The following is a 20677-nucleotide window of genomic DNA, read 5'->3' on the forward strand; positions in this document are numbered from 1 at the left end:
CTTCAGACGTTGCATTAACTGCACTTTGTACGCGTGTAGTTTGAGACGTTTGTGGACAATTCGTTGCAATGTTGAATTTGGTACTTGAAGTTCCCGCGAAGCTCTTCTTAATGACTTCCTCGGGCTTCGCTCATACGCGGCTTGAACATTTGCAACCATTTCGTCGGATGTTCTACGACCACCACCATGCTTCTTCAACACCGATCCTGTAGCTAAAAATGTATCGTGCCACTTCTTAATCCTTTTAGCAGTTGGAGCATCATGGTTAAACACTCGCCGATACTCCCTTTGAATTCTAACAATTGATTTAAACTCCGCATACCACAACACAGTTTGCGCTTTTATCTGCGGTGTCGCCATTTTGACAATCGATACAATCTACAAAAGAAACCGTGCCTGCACACCATCTACCGACAGGATCGAAACTTGTTGAGTTTTCCTTTCATGTAAACGTTACTGTAGGTTCCTATCTTCAACCGTTCACCAGTCACATACAATTGAAATTAGGTACATTCGAGCTGTCTACTCTGTATTTCGAGACACAGACTCTCAAGGACGTCATATGATAAATGGTTTACATTCCAACTAATCCCATAACAAAACTTAGTTTCATCTCATATGCAAAGAATAGAATATTGACTAGCCTCTTCTTCAACTAAAGTGTTGCAACAGAGCTTGGTTTCTTGTAAATGTGTGCCGATACGCTTCACCGGCTCCAACTACCCCTTCTCATTAGAGAACGAACAGTAGTCTACCTTTCCCTTGTATCGAGCGTGTTGTGTATATATATATATTTTAGTGGGTTATTTTACGATGCTGTATCAACACTCAGGTTATTTAGCGTCTGAATGAAGTGAAACTGATAATGCCGGTGAAATGAGTCCGGGGTCCAGCACCGATAGTTACCCAGCATTTGCTCATATTGGGTTGAGGGAAAACCCCGGAAAAAACCTCAACCAGGTAACTTGCCCCGACCGGAATTCGAACCCGGTCCACCTGATTTCGCGGCCAGATGCACTAGCCGTTACTCCACAGGTGTGGACTTGTATATATGGACAGTGTTTTCGTTGTATGTAATCAGCAGTGAATTTCATTTCATTACTTACATTTGATTGTCGTCCCTCAAGATTGTTCTTTATCCTAACGAACATCTTTCCATGTCACTATGTTATTAGAGTGTACCTACACCGTAAATGACGTTAGCCGTTACACAGAGTGAGATATGTATTTTTATATGATTGAGAATTTCTCGTTCAGAATCCCGATTATCCCACATCAATCGGTATCGAGGGATATTTTTAAGTTATATTAGTTATCTTGGATAACATCAACCAATTTACTAATGGAAAACTAAGGAGAGTTCGTGACTCAACCTTACACGTCATGTTCTAATAGTTTCGTAATCGGCACGGAGATTCACTAATTCTATCTCCACTTCAGCTGCCTGCTTCTCTGTGTTCACGTGCTGGTAAAAATGACTTGAAATCGATAATTCAACTTCTTGGTATACCATCCAGACGTTAATATTTTGACAATTAAATTAATTTGTAACTCCATCGCTACGGCGCAACTGTCACACAAGTGGCGAGTGCCTGCCATCTAGTAATCATGTAGGGTACTTGACTATCAGACGGGATAGAGGTACTGCATGTCCCTATATAAGTAAGCGTTCACTACATCGTATCGGACACCTCGGACGAATCGCACGCAACGGATATTTTAAGTGCAGTGCGTTTATTGTAACGACTCTACCTCATCGTCTCATCGGATTCCCTATCAGCTGTTTAAAACATATGACGTACGGTATTGACATTGCTGAAAACAGACGAGTTTTGAGGTTAGGTCTATTAATCATGAGTGTTGGCGAAAAAGAATTAGTAACTGAAGAGTCCACTGCAAGAATGATGGATGTCACTTTCTTGTCGAAAATGAACGAAGACTGTCAATGCATAGCTTAAGACATATAGAATGTACATAGAGAGTTATATGGCATTAACACTGATAGTCATTGTCCAGTAATGATCGGAAAATCACAGTTAAGCTTTGAGCGCTAACCATTTCAAACTTTCAATTGCTTTTCCTGCAAAATGCATTGCAAATGACATCCATCATTCTTGCAGTGGACTCTTCAATTGTTCATGCTTCTTAATTGAAGAGGAAGAAACGAAAGAGATATTGGTTACATAATATATATGTAAGAAACGAATTGATTACTGTAATGGGAATGCCTCAAATTATATAATTCTTCGCAGTTTTCTACAAACGAAACATGTTTTCCGTCTGCCATTTTGGCGCGATACTGAACATGGCACAACATAATAGTAACAGTTGAGCAATTAAAATTGATTTATTAAAGAAGGCCATGATCGCACGCATCGGAAAAGTTGCTCATCCGAGAAACGTGGACGGAATTACCGAGAGCCGATTGGTGCGATACGATGTAGTGAACGCTTACCTTATGTGTTATTAATCAGCTTTTCTTTAACCGGTGTTCGCCACGATGGTTCCCCAATTTTCCGATCATGAGGCTTTGTGAGCACCGTTTCAGACCGTGCAGCCTTGAAATTATCTCTCATATGGTCGTTAATCGAAACCAGGACCTCTTGGTTCACAATCAGGCAAGCTAACCACTACACCAAGAAGGCGGTATAATTTTTATAGAAGTTTCACATTGCTTGTCGCTCTCATTATTATTTGATATAATTCGTAGCATAGCGGTTGTATCGGATGACGTAAGTGGAATGCAACATAAAACCATATTTAATGAACGTTAAAATTCATAGTTCGTTTAAACATATATAATTACAGTAGGCCTATATCTGTAGTTACATCGGTCACAGCCCCTGAAAAATGAAAATTCATGAACTTCGGGGCCCTAATGGTTATACGCGTTATGATACTGCAGAAATAAAGTTCACTACTTTTATTATAATCATTAAGTTCCAACAAATCTGGTACACAAAATGTGACGTCTGTTATGCCGCTATCTGTGTGTCTGATTTGTTACTCGTTTGTCCATTTATGTGTAGTTTTTTCTCCGAGTGGATGTGTATATGTATTTAACCCGTCGTTCCGATGACTGAGGTTTCAGTACCTAGAAGGAATTTAGTTACACTTATTTGGCGACAGGGAGGGACAAGTAGTAAGCTCATCGCCTCAAACGCCACCTAGTATGCAACTAAGGTATTACTAGGACGCGAAAAATGAGAAATTTGGTCTAGAGGCTCTAATTTAGTCTTCGAGACTTTTGTTTACATTCTGCATTTTCGAATAAAATTAATTTGCCAGAAAAATATGCGTAAAACATTTCTTTTGATGAAAAATACAGCGCAGAAACCGATAAGAACAGACGGAAATTTGCTGTCATATTGAGCTGCTGTAAATTTGTATTTGTATTTATTTATTTTGCTAATAATTGTAACATAAAATATAATATAAACAGAAAAAACTTTAGCTCACTCCTGAAAGAGTAGAACTCGTGCTCAGGGGCAGATTCCTGAATTGAAATTAAGAAGTATATAATATAATTTGTCTTATGTCTACTACACAATAAGAATATATAAATTTAAATTTACATGTATATGTTGCGGGTGTGAGATTGTATGTTTGTATATTTCGTATTGTAAATTTACAATTTTTCATTATTTATGAAATCCATACATAACTTTTTAAATTTAATACTAGAAGTATTAGAATTGACAAGATTACGATATTTATATATAAATTTGTTATATATTCTTGAGCCTAAGTTACTACTGTGATTAAATACGGGTAGCAGTGTTGCGTTTTGGTTCAAACAATCTTAAAGAATCCATATCTTTTGTTTGATAACTATGAGAATACAATTCAAAATTATTACGATTTTCATGTCTGAATTTCATTAATATAATACAATAAATGTGTTTTATTTTAAGAATATTAAATTCTAAAAATAATTTGTGAGATGAAAAATCAATAGGTTTATGAAGATATATTTTAATTTTTTTCTTTTGTAATAAATAAAGTGGATTAAAATTGGTTTTAAATAACCTACCCCATCCTATAATTTCATACATAATTACCGATTGAAATAAAGTTAAGTATATTGTGCGTAATAAACATATTGACAAGTAATTCCTCAATAAAACAAAATAATATATTATTTTACGTAATTTATTACACATTATTATTATTAATTATTAATGTTGGTTCCCTTTTAAATGATTGTAGAAAATTATGCCTGAATGATTCCTCGACTTCATTTTTGTTTTGTGCTCACAATATGCGACTTGCAACAATGAACAATGTAGTGATAAAAAAGTAACGTACCAAGGTTCATTAAATTTTCATGGAAACAGCGCATTTCTTGGTTGTCCTCAAATTCCACTCCATAAAATCTGTAATCATTGTGCAGACACATTTACGCGCTACATTTCAGAAAAATGCACGCTTGGCATTCACAATTTACAAAGCCTGCCTATGCAAAGGGAAGTCCACCGACAGCACGTCTGGCTCGAACGCAACGGTACAAAGTATAAGGGAAGCTCATCAGCGAAGCCCAAAGAAACAGACTGCAAAGACGAGCAGAGAGCTTCGAATACCACAGATGACTGTGAAAAGTGCTGTGGACAGTTTTGAAAATGAGGTCGTATCGCTTACAGCTGCAAGTTCTGTCTGCGGATGAATACAATCGACGCCATGGGTTTTGTTCATTTCTAGAAAAGATAAAAGACAAAGGATTAGATGAGAAATTGATTTTCAGCGACGAGGCCGCCTTTCACTTCAGCCACAAAGTGAAGAGATAATAGCCATGGATAAACTGCAGTCAGCACCATCTGACTGCAGGGGGCTCAACTAAGATGATCAGCGCCCGACGTCGTAGATGGTGAACATTAGAACTACGTGTTGGGTACATTACCCAGAGTTCTCTATTTATCCGTTCATTCGAGACGTTGCTCGAGAAGACAAGATGGCAGCCAGAAACTTGCTAATGAGTGGACATAAAGTGATACTACATGTGTGTATAAGCAGTGTATGTTAAACAGTGATGTTTATGGATGTTGTAAAAATAGTGTTGTTGAATGTATTGTAAAGTAATAGTAATATAATAAATTGAACTAGTTTTTGCAGACTTTTCCATTGCGCTGTACACTAAATACCTAAAGAATACAATTCCAATTATCTAACCTTTTGCTTTATTTTCTGTCTCTGTTTGGTTAAATTTTAATTGGATAGTGTAAAATAGATCGTCTCTTTTATCTTCCTGTTGGCTCCAGTAAGAATTTTCAGTGGAAGATGTTGTGAGGAATAAAAATGTAAATGTTTTATTTCAAATTTGTTACTTAGTGATTACGGATGAAGGAGGGAATGAATACTTTCTGCATAGTTTAACATTTTCGTCACCAGGTGCTCTGCTAAATGCATGGAGTAATTAGTTTTTATTTTCGCAACTTGGTGCGCTGCTAGATGTAATAAGTTCTCCACCGCCCAACAGGTGGCAGCAAGATCAATTTCTACATTAACGCCTCTAGCATGTGTTACGCGAAACTCAGTAAGTTTCGCATCCTATTATATATTTATCCATGGATATAGCGTTCGAATGTGAGGCACTGAGAATCCTCGTTCTCTTTTGCAACGTGCGGGAATTCTTCAAAAGTCAATATCTTCTCTGAGCTGTTTTATGCGATAAGGTGTACAGACCCTTCTTTTTGCGGAAGAGACGGTAACAGGACTTACTATCTCGAAATACTAACACAATGTTGATACCACAGCTGCTAAAAGATTAACCTGTGTTTGTCATCCAACAAGACGGAGCTCCGTTACATTTCATCGTTAAGTGCAGTGTTACCTAAACGAGCAACTTTCATAACGCTGGTTTGAGTACGCCTCATCCGATGATCAGCATCTCTTTTCAATTAGTTTATTTTACGACGCCTTATCTACTGCTATGGTTATCTAACGTCTGAGATGAAAGTGATCCTGCCAGAGAAATGAGTCCAGCGCCGAAAGCTACCCAACATTGGTCTTAATGGGTTGAGCGCTCTTCTTAACAGGTAGAGTTTTAGCTAGTGGAAATGGTAGTGTTTAGTCTGAAGCAAGTCAAGGCCCTATCCTATACAACAGACCTGCAGAACTGTAGCTCCTCAGAGCGACTGCCTTACTACCCCTTCTTACCCCACCCACCTTTTCTACCAGTGCGGTCATGGAGTTCTAGTTACGCTCGGCTGGATCAACGTTCATTCTCACGGCGTCGGTATACAATACGCTATCAAGAATTACAAATGAACAGATAATAAAATCCTTAGGAACACACTTTTAGAAAGTAAGAGAAAAATGAATGAGGGAAATAAATAAGTTAAAAGACATGTAAAATGAATTTTTAAAAGTATTTGTGCATATAATGTAAGAAGGTCTACCTATCGTCCTATTACTAGTAAAGTCGATTAAGTCCACTTTTGTGTAAAATAAGTTAAGTACAGCCCCTAACTTGTCTTTCCGTGCTCTGCATTCTACTAAAATGAAATAAGTCCGAAATGTTGCATTTAGGCAACAAACCAATTACTTTATTTGAAGAATTTATTATGATTTTTCGTGCATTAATAAAATTTTAATTCCTGTTTTTACAAAACTTGCATTACTGGTCTTAACTGGTTTTACTAGTAATAGGACGATAAATAAATTGTATGTTCATAAATGAGTGATAGCTATATGACCGGATGTCAATGCTGTCATTCAACATTGTAACGCACTCCAGCCAAATAAATAAATAAATAAATAAATAAATAAATAAATAAATAAATAAAAAATAAATATAAATAAATAAATAAATAAATAAATAAATAAATAAATAAATAAATAAATAAATAAATAAATAAATAAATAAATAAATAAATAAATAAATAAATACACAATACGCGTACTGCAGTTTAAAGAGAACTGGAACATGGCAAAATCTAAACCCGTGAAGAAATACTACTTCCAAAGGAAAAGGGAATATTATTTTTTTGTTGAAGACGAAAGAATTTCTTGTTTACTGAGTCCCATCCAATTTATTTCTACTCGTCATTTCAATATTAAACCACATTTCAACAAAGCCCAAAGCACAAACTTTCGGGTAAGTTCTTTATTACGAACTGTATATTGATTACTTATTTATATACTGTTAAATTAAGGACGTCACTCGTTGTGTTCATTTTGAATTAAAATTAATAGTGACTTTCAAGGTTAATTACTTAAATGCTATAAATTTATGTTTCCGTAGGTGATGACAGGAGGAAAGTTTTCGAAACTCTAAAGCAGGTTAGGTGCAAAGAAATCTCGAGGAAGCTACCGACAGGAAATCTAGCATAATTGTAAACCTTGAAACGAGATAACGCATTATAAATACAATGAATTTATTACAATCATTTTTGAAAATTACATGCCGCCACTGATGGATCTTTGCACGGCAGAGAATGTAAACAACTCTAAGCGGAAGTCGATCATCCCCAATAGAAGTAGAATGAGGCTGACGTCATATTTCCCCTACTTACGGGTTCTGCAGGCCTGCTATGCAACTATACAGCCTATCCTGATACAGCTACTTTAGCTGAGTCTTAATTATGACATACGTTTCAGAAAATTGGATCATAAACAAAAAATATAAAACAAGAATAAACGTGGCACAGAAATCGATTGTTGGAGAAGATGTTGTGGACTAACTAAAATAGTCAGTGTTAGAAATGAGGAAATTTCAAGGCAAATGCAAGCAGATAAAGATGTTCTATTGCACACAGAACAAAAGAGGTTGCTTTGGTACGGCCAGGTCAGAAGATCAGACGGAAACGGTTGGATAAAGTAAAGCCCCTGACTAGAGTCCCATGGGAAGAAGGAAAGGAGGACGACCAAGAAGATCATTTAGAGATGAGGTTGATGAGTCTACGATGACAAGAGGATTAGAAGGTAGAGAGTGGAGAAAAAAAGGTTAGGAGAAGGAAAGCAGCGAATACGAATTATGATGATAAAGAATTATTTCTTCCTTATTTATAAGAACGAAGAAAAACGGTTTTGAAACTAAAATAAGTTCTATGGTTTATTATGTCCTAAATTCTGTTCATACATAGTACTAAACCTTCATGATTGTTAAATAACGGAATATGTTCTAATCGTCTTAAAACTGACAGAAATTAGAACTGAGTTTGAACTACATGTCTTGTTTGAAAACTTAGACCAAATGCCGAAGTTCGGTATGTATAGGCAAAAGAGGAAAAAGATTAAGAAGACGAAGATGATGATGATGATGATGATGATGATGATGATGATGATGATGATGATGATGATGATGAACGAGAACATGGGTGGGCAACTCGTCCTCTCGAACTGTCAACACAACCTCAGTCAGATGGAACGAACTCTGTTCTAGCTGTAGAGTCTGTACGCGGTTCTTGCAAGAATAAGTTCGCTCGAGTCTGCAGTAAGCGGCGGCTCGTTATGAGTGAAACACAGTAAAATACGATCAGATCGTTTCTATTTTATTCACAACTAGGAAAAAGTATTTTTTTTTTTTGTTAAGAAGGAAGGTATAGCTACGTATCTTATATTATGTTCTACTACACTTTTTTACGTATAACATTTTAATATCAGAAGACATTTTACAAATAAACATGACGAAAGTTTCGTTAAAGTAATACTGTATGGATCTGCAAGAAAGTTTTGGAAGAGCTAAAGGGAAAAATGGGATATTAACAAGGTGAGACCGATATCACATGTCGTCATCACGTTATGCGTGAGAGTTATAGAATTGCGTGACATGTGATCGACCAGCTAAGAGTATTTGTAGGTATATGTATTTAAAATGAGGCAGTATCAAGCGGAACATAAACAATTTTCCCACTTTCCTTCACTAGAAACTGTCGTGAAGAATGATGAAAAAAATCTTATCAAATATGGGGCTCTTCTTCAAGACGTTACAACAGAATTCACTGGTAGGTTTGGAGAGATAATGGCAATGGACAAGGAATGGAGTGTTTCTGCAATCTTTTTGGCTTGCAGCCGATAGAAGCTCCTGAAGGTTTGGAACTTGAATTGATAAATCTACACAACAGCACGCCACTTAGAGTTTCGATGAAATCAGAAATCTAATTGTTCGCTATGCTGCCTAAGTCAGAATTTCCAAATCTACGCTTATTTGCCTCATGTCTAGTAACCATAATGCTTTCAAATTTGAACCAGAATTTAATGCAAGAAAGAAGTTTCAAAACTCTAAACATACATAAAGATCTCGGGAGTAAGTTTATTTCATTTTCCGAGACATGTAAAACAATTATTTTCTTGAATTTGTGATTGTTTAGGAATATGAGATAATATCTTCTGAAAAGAGAAGCATATTCTTTAATATATAAACACTTGTAAACTCTCACGTTCTATGTTTCAAATAAGACAAATATTAACAAATGGCATAATAATAAATGCTGCAGTTACCGGTGTATTTGTTGTAGCTTGAAAAGACTGTGTTCAAATTATGTTTTCAGTACTACATAATATCTTATTCTAATTAAGAAAGCTTGGCAACAATATAATTTTAGTATGTGTGGTTTGGTACAGTCTATTATAATTATTGCACCATGCGTCATTCTGATATACAAATCATGGATTAGACGTCACGACCACCTGCATGACCCGCCACAGAGCACCGTGGCAGTGAACTGCTTCTGCAGCGCAAATACAAACAACTTGTAACTGCTGCGACTGGCTCCGTCTATCTTTCTTTGCGTCAAGGTTTTTAACCCTTCCTGAGCATGAGTTGCCCATCCATGAACGAGTAGGCTGACGACACTACAAAACAATGGAACGTCACATATGACTCTTTAGGCTTTCTCAGTGAATGTGTTCAGAGATAGTCGTTTGGGTATTTCGCATCTCTTGAAACGCCTCTAACATTTCCAACGTTTCGGAACTACAAAATATGTGTCAAAGGAAGAATAATTGTTTGTATACATCGTTAAGTGAGATGTGCTGGGTGATAACTCTGATGTACAGCCTTAGACACAAAAAATGAACGATCTCCTGCAGCGTGAATTTGCCTAAATCGCACTTCGAGAGGCACCTGGTTCACACAACTACGGAAAAGTGTTTATTTTGCACTCAATTTAGTCCTTGAATATATCTTTGTTATGAATTATTTATAACATTTGATCTAGAAACAGACAGAGAAAGTAACAAACAAACAAAACAAAGGAAAAGCAGAGCGGAGTCTTCTATAAGAAATTCGTTAATGTGTAAACCTAAGCTCTAAGTCTTCCGAAGGGGACTTAGCGTATGGCAGCCAGTCATTTCTTTTTTGTATAATATTGTACGTATCAGCCAGAACCTCAATCAGAGGTAGTCTCATATTATGGACCTATATTTTTACGCGCCACGTTACCAGGGTGTACACAGAAACCATTCTACCGATGACAAGGGAGTAGGTACACGTGCATTTGTTGGTATCAGGATTGAACTTCAATGTAGTAGGCTAAGTAATTTTGTATTTTTATAAGCAATATAATTTTGTAATTTTTTTTATCTTTTTGTAATTATGTTACACAGTGAAATCTCTATACATGATTACCGATAAAACAATAATATCCTCCATAATGTTAAAATATTGTAGTCCCAGCATTAATTTCGTTAATGTAATGTTAAAATACAATTTCATTATTTTTGTATATAATATTTTGTTTTTTTATGCTAACAAATTCTAGAGTTCATCACAATTTTTTAAATACGATAAATTCTTAAATAATTAAAGTACGAACATTAATTATAGGAGTAGTTCCTTATACAGTAACTGTACCTTCCAAATATTCATGCCTTTTTTCTTTGTAAACTCTCGATATAACAATAAATTCCTCTACAACAATATTTTTTTTTGGTCCACGTGATTTCCTTGTATCAAGATTTCACTGTATATGGATCTCTAATAAATCTTTAATAGTTAATACTTACATTCTTTTATAATATTATTAAGATTAAATAATTAAATTTCTATTCCGGTACTGAATGTTGCAGGGACTAGGAGAGGAAATTTTTACCGAGCTGTAGTATTAGTAAATGTCCTGTTTTGAGCTTAAGAAATTCTGGTCACATTGTCATGGTTTCGTTTTACTTCTGGACCATTTTAATGACGCAGTACTCGCACCTTATTAATCAGTTTTTTTTTCGACAGATATTGGAGAAAAAATGGGAGTATAAGGATAGAGTACATCAGTTATTCATAGATTTCAAAAAGGCATATGAATCGGTTAAGAGAGAAATTTTATATAATTAATCTTATTGAATTTGGTATTCCCAAGAAACTAGTTCGATTAATTAAAATGTGTCTCCGTGAAACTTACAGCAGAGTCCGTATAGGCCAATTTCTATCTGATGCTTTTCCAATTCATTGCGGGCTAAAGCAAGGAGATGCACTATCACCTTTACTTTTAACTTTGCTCTAGAATATGTCATTAGGAAAGTTCAGGATAACAGACAGGGTAATGAACGGGTTACATCAACTTCTTGTCTATGCGGATGACGTAAATATGTTAGGAGAAAATCCACAAACGGTTAGGGAAAACACGGAAATTTTACTTGAAGCGAGTAAAGCGATAGGTTTGGAAGTAAATCCCGAAAAGACAAAGTATATGATTATGTCTCGTGACCAGAATATTGTACGAAATGGGAATATAAAAATTAGAGATTTATCTTTCGAAGAGGTGGAAAAATTCAAATATCTTGGAGCAACAGTCACAAATATAAATGATACTCGGGGAAATGCCCGTTATTATTCGGTTGAGAAACGTTTGTCATCTTGTCTGGTGTCAAAAAATCTGAAAGTTAGAATTTATAAAACAGTTATATTACCGGTTCTTCTGTATGGTTGTGAAACTTGGACTCTCACTTTGAAAGAGGAACAGAAATTAAGGGTTTTTGAGAATAAGGTGCTTATGAAAATATTTCGGGCTAAGAGGGATTAAGTTATAGGAGAATGGAGAAAGTTACACAACGCAGAACTGCACGCATTGTATTTTTCACCTGACATAATTAGGAACATTAAATCCAGACGTTTGAGATGGACAGGGCATGTAGCACGTATGGGCGAATCCAGAAATGCATACAGAGTGTTAGTTGGGAGACCGGAGGGAAAAATATCTTTCGGGTAGTCGAGACGTAGATGGGTGGGATATGATGATAGAGAGTGGATTAATCTTGCTTAGGATAGGGACCGATGGCGAGCTTATGTGAGGGCGGCAATGAACCTACGGGTTCCTTAAAAGCCATTTGTAAGTAAGGAACCAAGTACTCGTACCTTGTCACATGACACTTGAAAATAGTAACAGTATCCCGCGTTACTGATATTGCTTCAATCACAGTCTCCTGCGGATAAATACAATCCGTTTTGTTTAGATCGAGATTAAAATAGTAGCAGTAAACAGACTTCTACAGGATGAAAAGTAATTAAACCGACAAAGTTCGGGAAGATGTATAGGACACCAATACAACCACTTTTCTTTAATGTCATATTGTGCTGTGAGGCACTATTTCGCGAGGACACTAGATCTTAATGTAACACAAACCATTGCCGTACTTTATTGCTTAAGTCTCTTATAAAATATTTCGATGTTCAAAAGATGTTCAAAAACACTTACACACCAAAAGCTCTGCAAAAGATGTTCAAAAATACCTCCATTGATCTGTACACAAAGGTTACATCGGCGGGACATGGATTGTCTAAAGCGGTGAAAGACTTCAGGATTTTAGTTTATTTCTCCTGCTGCAGCAAATATCTGCACTACCAGACCGGTTTAATAAAGCACTACACTGGGTCAAGACGTAGCCTACAACAAAATGTGAATTTGTAGAGTCCTCATGAACTGAAGAACGCATACGCCTTCTGCAGGTTTAATAAAGCCTCAGGAAAATATGGGCATTAGAGAAAACCATTTGTTTTGGTGTTCCATACAACCTCTCGAAGCTTGTCGGATTAATTACTTTTCACCCTGTATGTAAGTATTACTGCCCAAGCATAACAAGCCTGACGGAGTAAGTGACCCTTCAGGATATACCTATTTGTCCTGATGTTGAAATCTGTACGTAGTTCCAAAACGTTGGGAATGTTACGTTCCAGAAAACGAAGGAATATCCAGAAGTCTATTTCTAAAATATCACATTGAATACCGGAAAAATTAATACAATATCCAACCTCTAAATGTTCTGTGAAACATAAATTGAACGTGATTGTTCTAAGGGCTCTTTTTTAATGGCATAAAAAACATGATGAATTTTATCCTGTGTAAATCGTTTAGGTTAGATCAGGGCTGAGAATTATAATAGATTTATCATTAATAACACCGTGCATTTCCGATGTAAAGCCACAAAGACAACACGAGAACTCACCACGAACACGCTTTTCACATGAAACTATACAGAGCTACACACGTTTTTTTCCTTTATTAATGATTTTTTGCTTAACACGGGACAGAAAAAAAATCGTAAATTTTAATCATGCAAACTCATCTTGCCTGTCTATTGCACTTGTAATATTAATAAAAACAATTTCATTATATCATATATTGATGAAATATCTTCTTTTTTGTGTGAGTATATTCATAGATGTTCCATCACCATTAACGAGTTGTCACACACTGTGCATCATTACTACAATATGACGAAATAATAATAATAATAATAATAATAATAATAATAATAATAATAATAATAATAATAATAAATTAATAAATTATTTATTTATTTATTTATTTATTTATTTATTTATTTATTTATTTATTTATTTATTTATTTATTTATTTATTTATTTATTTATTTATTTATTTATTTATTTATTTATTTATTTATTTATTTATTTATTTATTTATTTATTTATTTATTTATTTATTTATTTATTTATTTATTTATTTATTTATTTATTTATTTATTTATTTATTTATTTATTTATTTATTTATTTATTTATTTATTTATTTATTTATTTATTTATTTATTTATTTATTTATTTATTTATTTATTTATTTATTTATTTATTTATTTATTTATTTATTTATTTATTTATTTATTTATTTATTTATTTATTTATTTATTTATTTATTTATTTATTTATTTATTTATTTATTTATTTATTTATTTATTTATTTATTTATTTATTTATTTATTTATTTATTTATTTATTTATTTATTTATTTATTTATTTATTTATTTATTTATTTATTTATTTATTTATTTATTTATTTATTTATTTATTTATTTATTTATTTATTTATTTATTTATTTATTTATTTATTTATTTATTTATTTATTTATTTATTTATTTATTTATTTATTTATTTATTTATTTATTTATTTATTTATTTATTTATTTATTTATTTATTTATTTATTTATTTATTTATTTATTTATTTATTTATTTATTTATTTATTTATTTATTTATTTATTTATTTATTTATTTATTTATTTATTTATTTATTTATTTATTTATTTATTTATTTATTTATTTATTTATTTATTTATTTATTTATTTATTTATTTATTTATTTATTTATTTATTTATTTATTTATTTATTTATTTATTTATTTATTTATTTATTTATTTATTTATTTATTTATTTATTTATTTATTTATTTATTTATTTATTTATTTATTTATTTATTTATTTATTTATTTATTTATTTATTTATTTATTTATTTATTTATTTATTTATTTATTTATTTATTTATTTATTTATTTATTTATTTATTTATTTATTTATTTATTTATTTATTTATTTATTTATTTATTTATTTATTTATTTATTTATTTATTTATTTATTTATTTATTTATTTATTTATTTATTTATTTATTTATTTATTTATTTATTTATTTATTTATTTATTTATTTATTTATTTATTTATTTATTTATTTATTTATTTATTTATTTATTTATTTATTTATTTATTTATTTATTTATTTATTTATTTATTTATTTATTTATTTATTTATTTATTTATTTATTTATTTATTTATTTATTTATTTATTTATTTATTTATTTATTTATTTATTTATTTATTTATTTATTTATTTATTTATTTATTTATTTATTTATTTATTTATTTATTTATTTATTTATTTATTTATTTATTTATTTATTTATTTATTTATTTATTTATTTATTTATTTATTTATTTATTTATTTATTTATTTATTTATTTATTTATTTATTTATTTATTTATTTATTTATTTATTTATTTATTTATTTATTTATTTATTTATTTATTTATTTATTTATTTATTTATTTATTTATTTATTTATTTATTTATTTATTTATTTATTTATTTATTTATTTATTTATTTATTTATTTATTTATTTATTTATTTATTTATTTATTTATTTATTTATTTATTTATTTATTTATTTATTTATTTATTTATTTATTTATTTATTTATTTATTTATTTATTTATTTATTTATTTATTTATTTATTTATTTATTTATTTATTTATTTATTTATTTATTTATTTATTTATTTATTTATTTATTTATTTATTTATTTATTTATTTATTTATTTATTTATTTATTTATTTATTTATTTATTTATTTATTTATTTATTTATTTATTTATTTATTTATTTATTTATTTATTTATTTATTTATTTATTTATTTATTTATTTATTTATTTATTTATTTATTTATTTATTTATTTATTTATTTATTTATTTATTTATTTATTTATTTATTTATTTATTTATTTATTTATTTATTTATTTATTTATTTATTTATTTATTTATTTATTTATTTATTTATTTATTTATTTATTTATTTATTTATTTATTTATTTATTTATTTATTTATTTATTTATTTATTTATTTATTTATTTATTTATTTATTTATTTATTTATTTATTTATTTATTTATTTATTTATTTATTTATTTATTTATTTATTTATTTATTTATTTATTTATTTATTTATTTATTTATTTATTTATTTATTTATTTATTTATTTATTTATTTATTTATTTATTTATTTATTTATTTATTTATTTATTTATTTATTTATTTATTTATTTATTTATTTATTTATTTATTTATTTATTTATTTATTTATTTATTTATTTATTTATTTATTTATTTATTTATTTATTTATTTATTTATTTATTTATTTATTTATTTATTTATTTATTTATTTATTTATTTATTTATTTATTTATTTATTTATTTATTTATTTATTTATTTATTTATTTATTTATTTATTTATTTATTTATTTATTTATTTATTTATTTATTTATTTATTTATTTATTTATTTATTTATTTATTTATTTATTTATTTATTTATTTATTTATTTATTTATTTATTTATTTATTTATTTATTTATTTATTTATTTATTTATTTATTTATTTATTTATTTATTTATTTATTTATTTATTTATTTATTTATTTATTTATTTATTTATTTATTTATTTATTTATTTATTTATTTATTTATTTATTTATTTATTTATTTATTTATTTATTTATTTATTTATTTATTTATTTATTTATTTATTTATTTATTTATTTATTTATTTATTTATTTATTTATTTATTTATTTATTTATTTATTTATTTATTTATTTATTTATTTATTTATTTATTTATTTATTTATTTATTTATTTATTTATTTATTTATTTATTTATTTATTTATTTATTTATTTATTTATTTATTTATTTATTTATTTATTTATTTATTTATTTATTTATTTATTTATTTATTTATTTATTTATTTATTTATTTATTTATTTATTTATTTATTTATTTATTTATTTATTTATTTATTTATTTATTTATTTATTTATTTATTTATTTATTTATTTATTTATTTATTTATTTATTTATTTATTTATTTATTTATTTATTTATTTATTTATTTATTTATTTATTTATTTATTTATTTATTTATTTATTTATTTATTTATTTATTTATTTATTTATTTATTTATTTATTTATTTATTTATTTATTTATTTATTTATTTATTTATTTATTTATTTATTTATATTGGCATAGGGCCTTCTCTTATGCTCTACCAGGTCACAGGCAAACTCTGTGAAAAATGTCGAGGGCTTTCATTGGTTTTAAGACTCATCTGCAGCAGTTTATTAATAATAATGATATTAGAAAAAATATAATAATCAGAATAATATAATCTAGTCACAGTAAACTCTTGATCTTAGTTCAGTTTAGGACGACCAGATTTTGTGAATGAAACAAACAGGACACAGGCCTACAATAATTAGCTTTAACGAAGAAAACTGTCACTAAAGAAACAATTTGCAAACGGATTTCCTGTTATAGGAATAATATGCCTAGATAATATCGAATAAATATTGTCCTACATCACTGAGACTATGTAAAGAGAATGTTGCAATATTTTCTGCGTAGAGTGATAAATACGCGATATATTGCAAATTAACATTGGCTCGTCAATAAATAATTCTTAAGTTACTGCTAGCTTATTAACTACATAATACATTAAAGCAAACTAGGAATTTTATCCACACCAAAATATATACTAAAGCAAAACAACAAACTATGAACCACAATAAACCAGACTAATAAGATATAGGTACAGTACAAATTATACCGAAAAAAACTGAGAACTATAAAACACGTTGAAGCAAAGAACTTCAAACCAGACGGAAGTACACTAATAAACAATAAACCACACTGAAGAAAACTAAGAACTATAAATCACACTGAAGTAAACTAAGAACTATAAACCACAATGAAGCAAACTATTAATTATAAACCACACTGAAGTACACTAAGAAACTTTAAACCACACTGACGAAAACTAACTAACTATAGATCACAATGAACTGAACTATGAAATTATAAATTACAGTGAAGAAAACTAAGGAACTATAGACCACAATGAACTAAACTAATCAAGTATAAACCATATTGAAACAAACTAAGAACTATAAACCGCAATGAAGCAAATTAAAAATTATAAACCACAATGAAATAAACAAAAGCTTACAAACCACAATGAAGCAAACTAATAACTATGAACCACACTGAAGTAAACTAAGGCACTATAAACTACACCGGAAAAAATAAGGATCTATATATCATATTGAACTAAACTAAGGAACTATAAACTATGCTGAAGGAAACTAAGGAACTGTAGATCATAATGAACTAAACTAATCAACTATAAACCACATTGAAACAAACTAAGAACTATAAATCGCAATGAAGCAAATTAAGAATTATAAACCACAATGAAGTAAACTGAAGCTTACAAACCACAATGAAGCAAACTAATAACTATGAACCACACTGAAGTAAACTAAGACACTATAAACTACAGAAAAGTAAGGATCTGTATATCATACTGTACTAAACTAAGGAACTATAAACTATGCTGAAAAAAGCTAAGGAACTGTAGATCACAATGAACTAAACTAATCAATTATAAATCACATTGAAACAAACTAAGAACTATAAATCCCAATGATGCAAATTAAGAATTATAAACCACAATGAAGTAAACTAAAGCTTACAAACCACAATGAAATAAACTAATAACTATGAACCACACTGAAGTAAACTAAGACGCTATAAACTACAGCAAAATAAGGAATTGTATACCATACTGAACTAAACTAAGGAACTATAAACTATGCTGAAGAAAACTAAGGAACTGTAGATCATAATGAACTAAACTAATCAACTATAAACCACATTGAAACAAACTAATAACTATAAATTACAATGACGTAAACAAAGAATTATAAACCACAAAACTAAAACTTATACACCACAATGAAGCAACTAAGAACTGTAATTCACACTGAAGTAAACTAAAAACTGAAAATCACACTCAAGTAAACTAAGAATATTGCAAATCACATTGAAGTAAACTAGAAGCTATTAAATGCACTGAAATAAACTAAAAACTGTAAATCACAGTGAAGCAAACTAAGAACTTTAAATCACACTGAAGCAAACTAGAACTGTAAATCATAGTGAAGCAAATTAGAACTACAAATCACAGTGAAGCAAATTTAGAAATGTAAATCATAGTGAAGCAAACTAAGAATAGTAAATAACATTGAAGGAAACTAAGAATTATAATCCACACTGAAATAAATTAAGGAACTATAAACCAACATAAATCTAACTAAAAAATTATAATATAGTCTGAGAGAGAATGCTCAGGATTCAAAATCACTCGTAGGAGGGTGCAGAACGAAAAGATTACGGCAAGTGAGGAAAAATTAGTAAGGGTATGAATTTTAGCACGACGACATCTATAACATTATAAACCTACTAAACAATTGAATGGGTATAAATTATAAAGCATTATCTGTGATAATTTCACTACAGAACAGAACAAATATCCTAACCGCGGCGGAGGACACGTACCGTCCAGTAGCGTGCACATGTTAGCGATTATTTAAAGATAAACTACTGTACTTTTCTTACCGCACGTACAGTACTTACATGAAAGAAGCAGAATAGGAAACGGAGAAATGAGAGTTATCTTCAGCATCAAGTGGAGAAATGGCAAAGCCTCTTCTGCTTCGTCTTATTTCATAGTGCCACCACATAAGAACTTATCGAGTACAACGTCGGTACGAGGTACATTATTGCACTGAATTCTCGCGGTAATTGGAAAGTAAATTAAAAGCAAAGTAGTCAATTTAAACTGAACAGAAAGGGTCGCAATGGGTACAGATGTTCGTAGTCTTAACTGCTATTAAATTGACCGATCCGCACATAGACCAACACACAACTAACTCTGCCGCCCACAGATGCTCTTCTTGGAGAGTTTGCCATGCCGTCTATTGAGTCCTGCGCAGTCGCTGAAGTAATACTGGACCTAAATCAAAATGAACTTGAAAACAGTAGGAAACACTGTAAATTTGATCACTTAATTTTGTACGTTATTACCAGGGAGCGAAACTTGTTGTCCGATGAAACAGGTTTGCTGTTATTTTACTATATTGTAGGTACGGGTTTGTTTACTTGTGCGTTAGTAGAGTCATGGCCAGCGGTGAAGAGGAATAGGTAGAGATCACGTCATATTTCCGCATAATGACATGAAGCGCAGAATAAATAGGCCTATAGTAACTTCTGAAATGTAAGGGAGTCGGTAGGCAAATTAAAATTAATTAACCATTTCAGTGTGAACTTTCAGACTGAAATATAATAATTATTTAAGCATGTGAGTAAATTGGTGATTCAGAAAATTGAAAAATACGAGTTACATGATTCATATTCATTGTTTGTAAATTTAAATGAATTATTCAACTCAGCAAATAGTGTACAGGTAAATGTTGATAATGTTAATGTAAACCAAACTGGGTATCGTGATTACATCGTGTAATCAAAGACATTTCATACTGGTAAGGGGAGTTTCCTGTACATTGCTCTCTTTCTCGCTTACGTATTGAAGGTAAGCAGTGTCGGTACCATGTCGCTCTACAAAACCTCTGTCTCTAGCAGGAACAGAAGGTTTCGTACAGAATGGGAAGAGGAATTATTTATTCGCTGTTCTGTCGAGAAAATGTAATATGTTGCTTTGTTCAATGGCTCAACTAGTAGTAGTATTTAGAAGCGACATTACAGAGTATGACGCTGAATACACAGGCATAACAGGTATTATTATTATTATTATTATTATTATTATTATTATTATTAT

The 20677-nt window shown here is 29.5% G+C and overlaps 1 protein-coding gene across 7 annotated transcripts in view; it reads right to left on the minus strand.

The window, feature by feature from the left end:
* LOC138696702 (uncharacterized) overlaps positions 1 to 20677 on the minus strand; it is a 48138-nt gene that overhangs the window by 14252 nt on the left and 13209 nt on the right. For 2 of the 7 annotated variants that reach the window (XM_069822011.1, XM_069822056.1), the window contains exon 1: positions 19477 to 19829. The exons of 4 other annotated variants lie outside the window; for them this stretch is intronic. The gene's annotated coding sequence lies outside the window, so the exon portion shown is untranslated. Of the gene's footprint in view, positions 1 to 19398; positions 19442 to 19476; positions 19830 to 20677 lie in introns of those variants that run through there. One more of the 7 variants, XM_069822029.1, reaches the window with a different exon arrangement.

Source organism: Periplaneta americana, chromosome 1, assembly GCF_040183065.1.
Source record: "Periplaneta americana isolate PAMFEO1 chromosome 1, P.americana_PAMFEO1_priV1, whole genome shotgun sequence".
Classification (NCBI taxonomy): Eukaryota; Metazoa; Arthropoda; class Insecta; order Blattodea; family Blattidae; genus Periplaneta; species Periplaneta americana.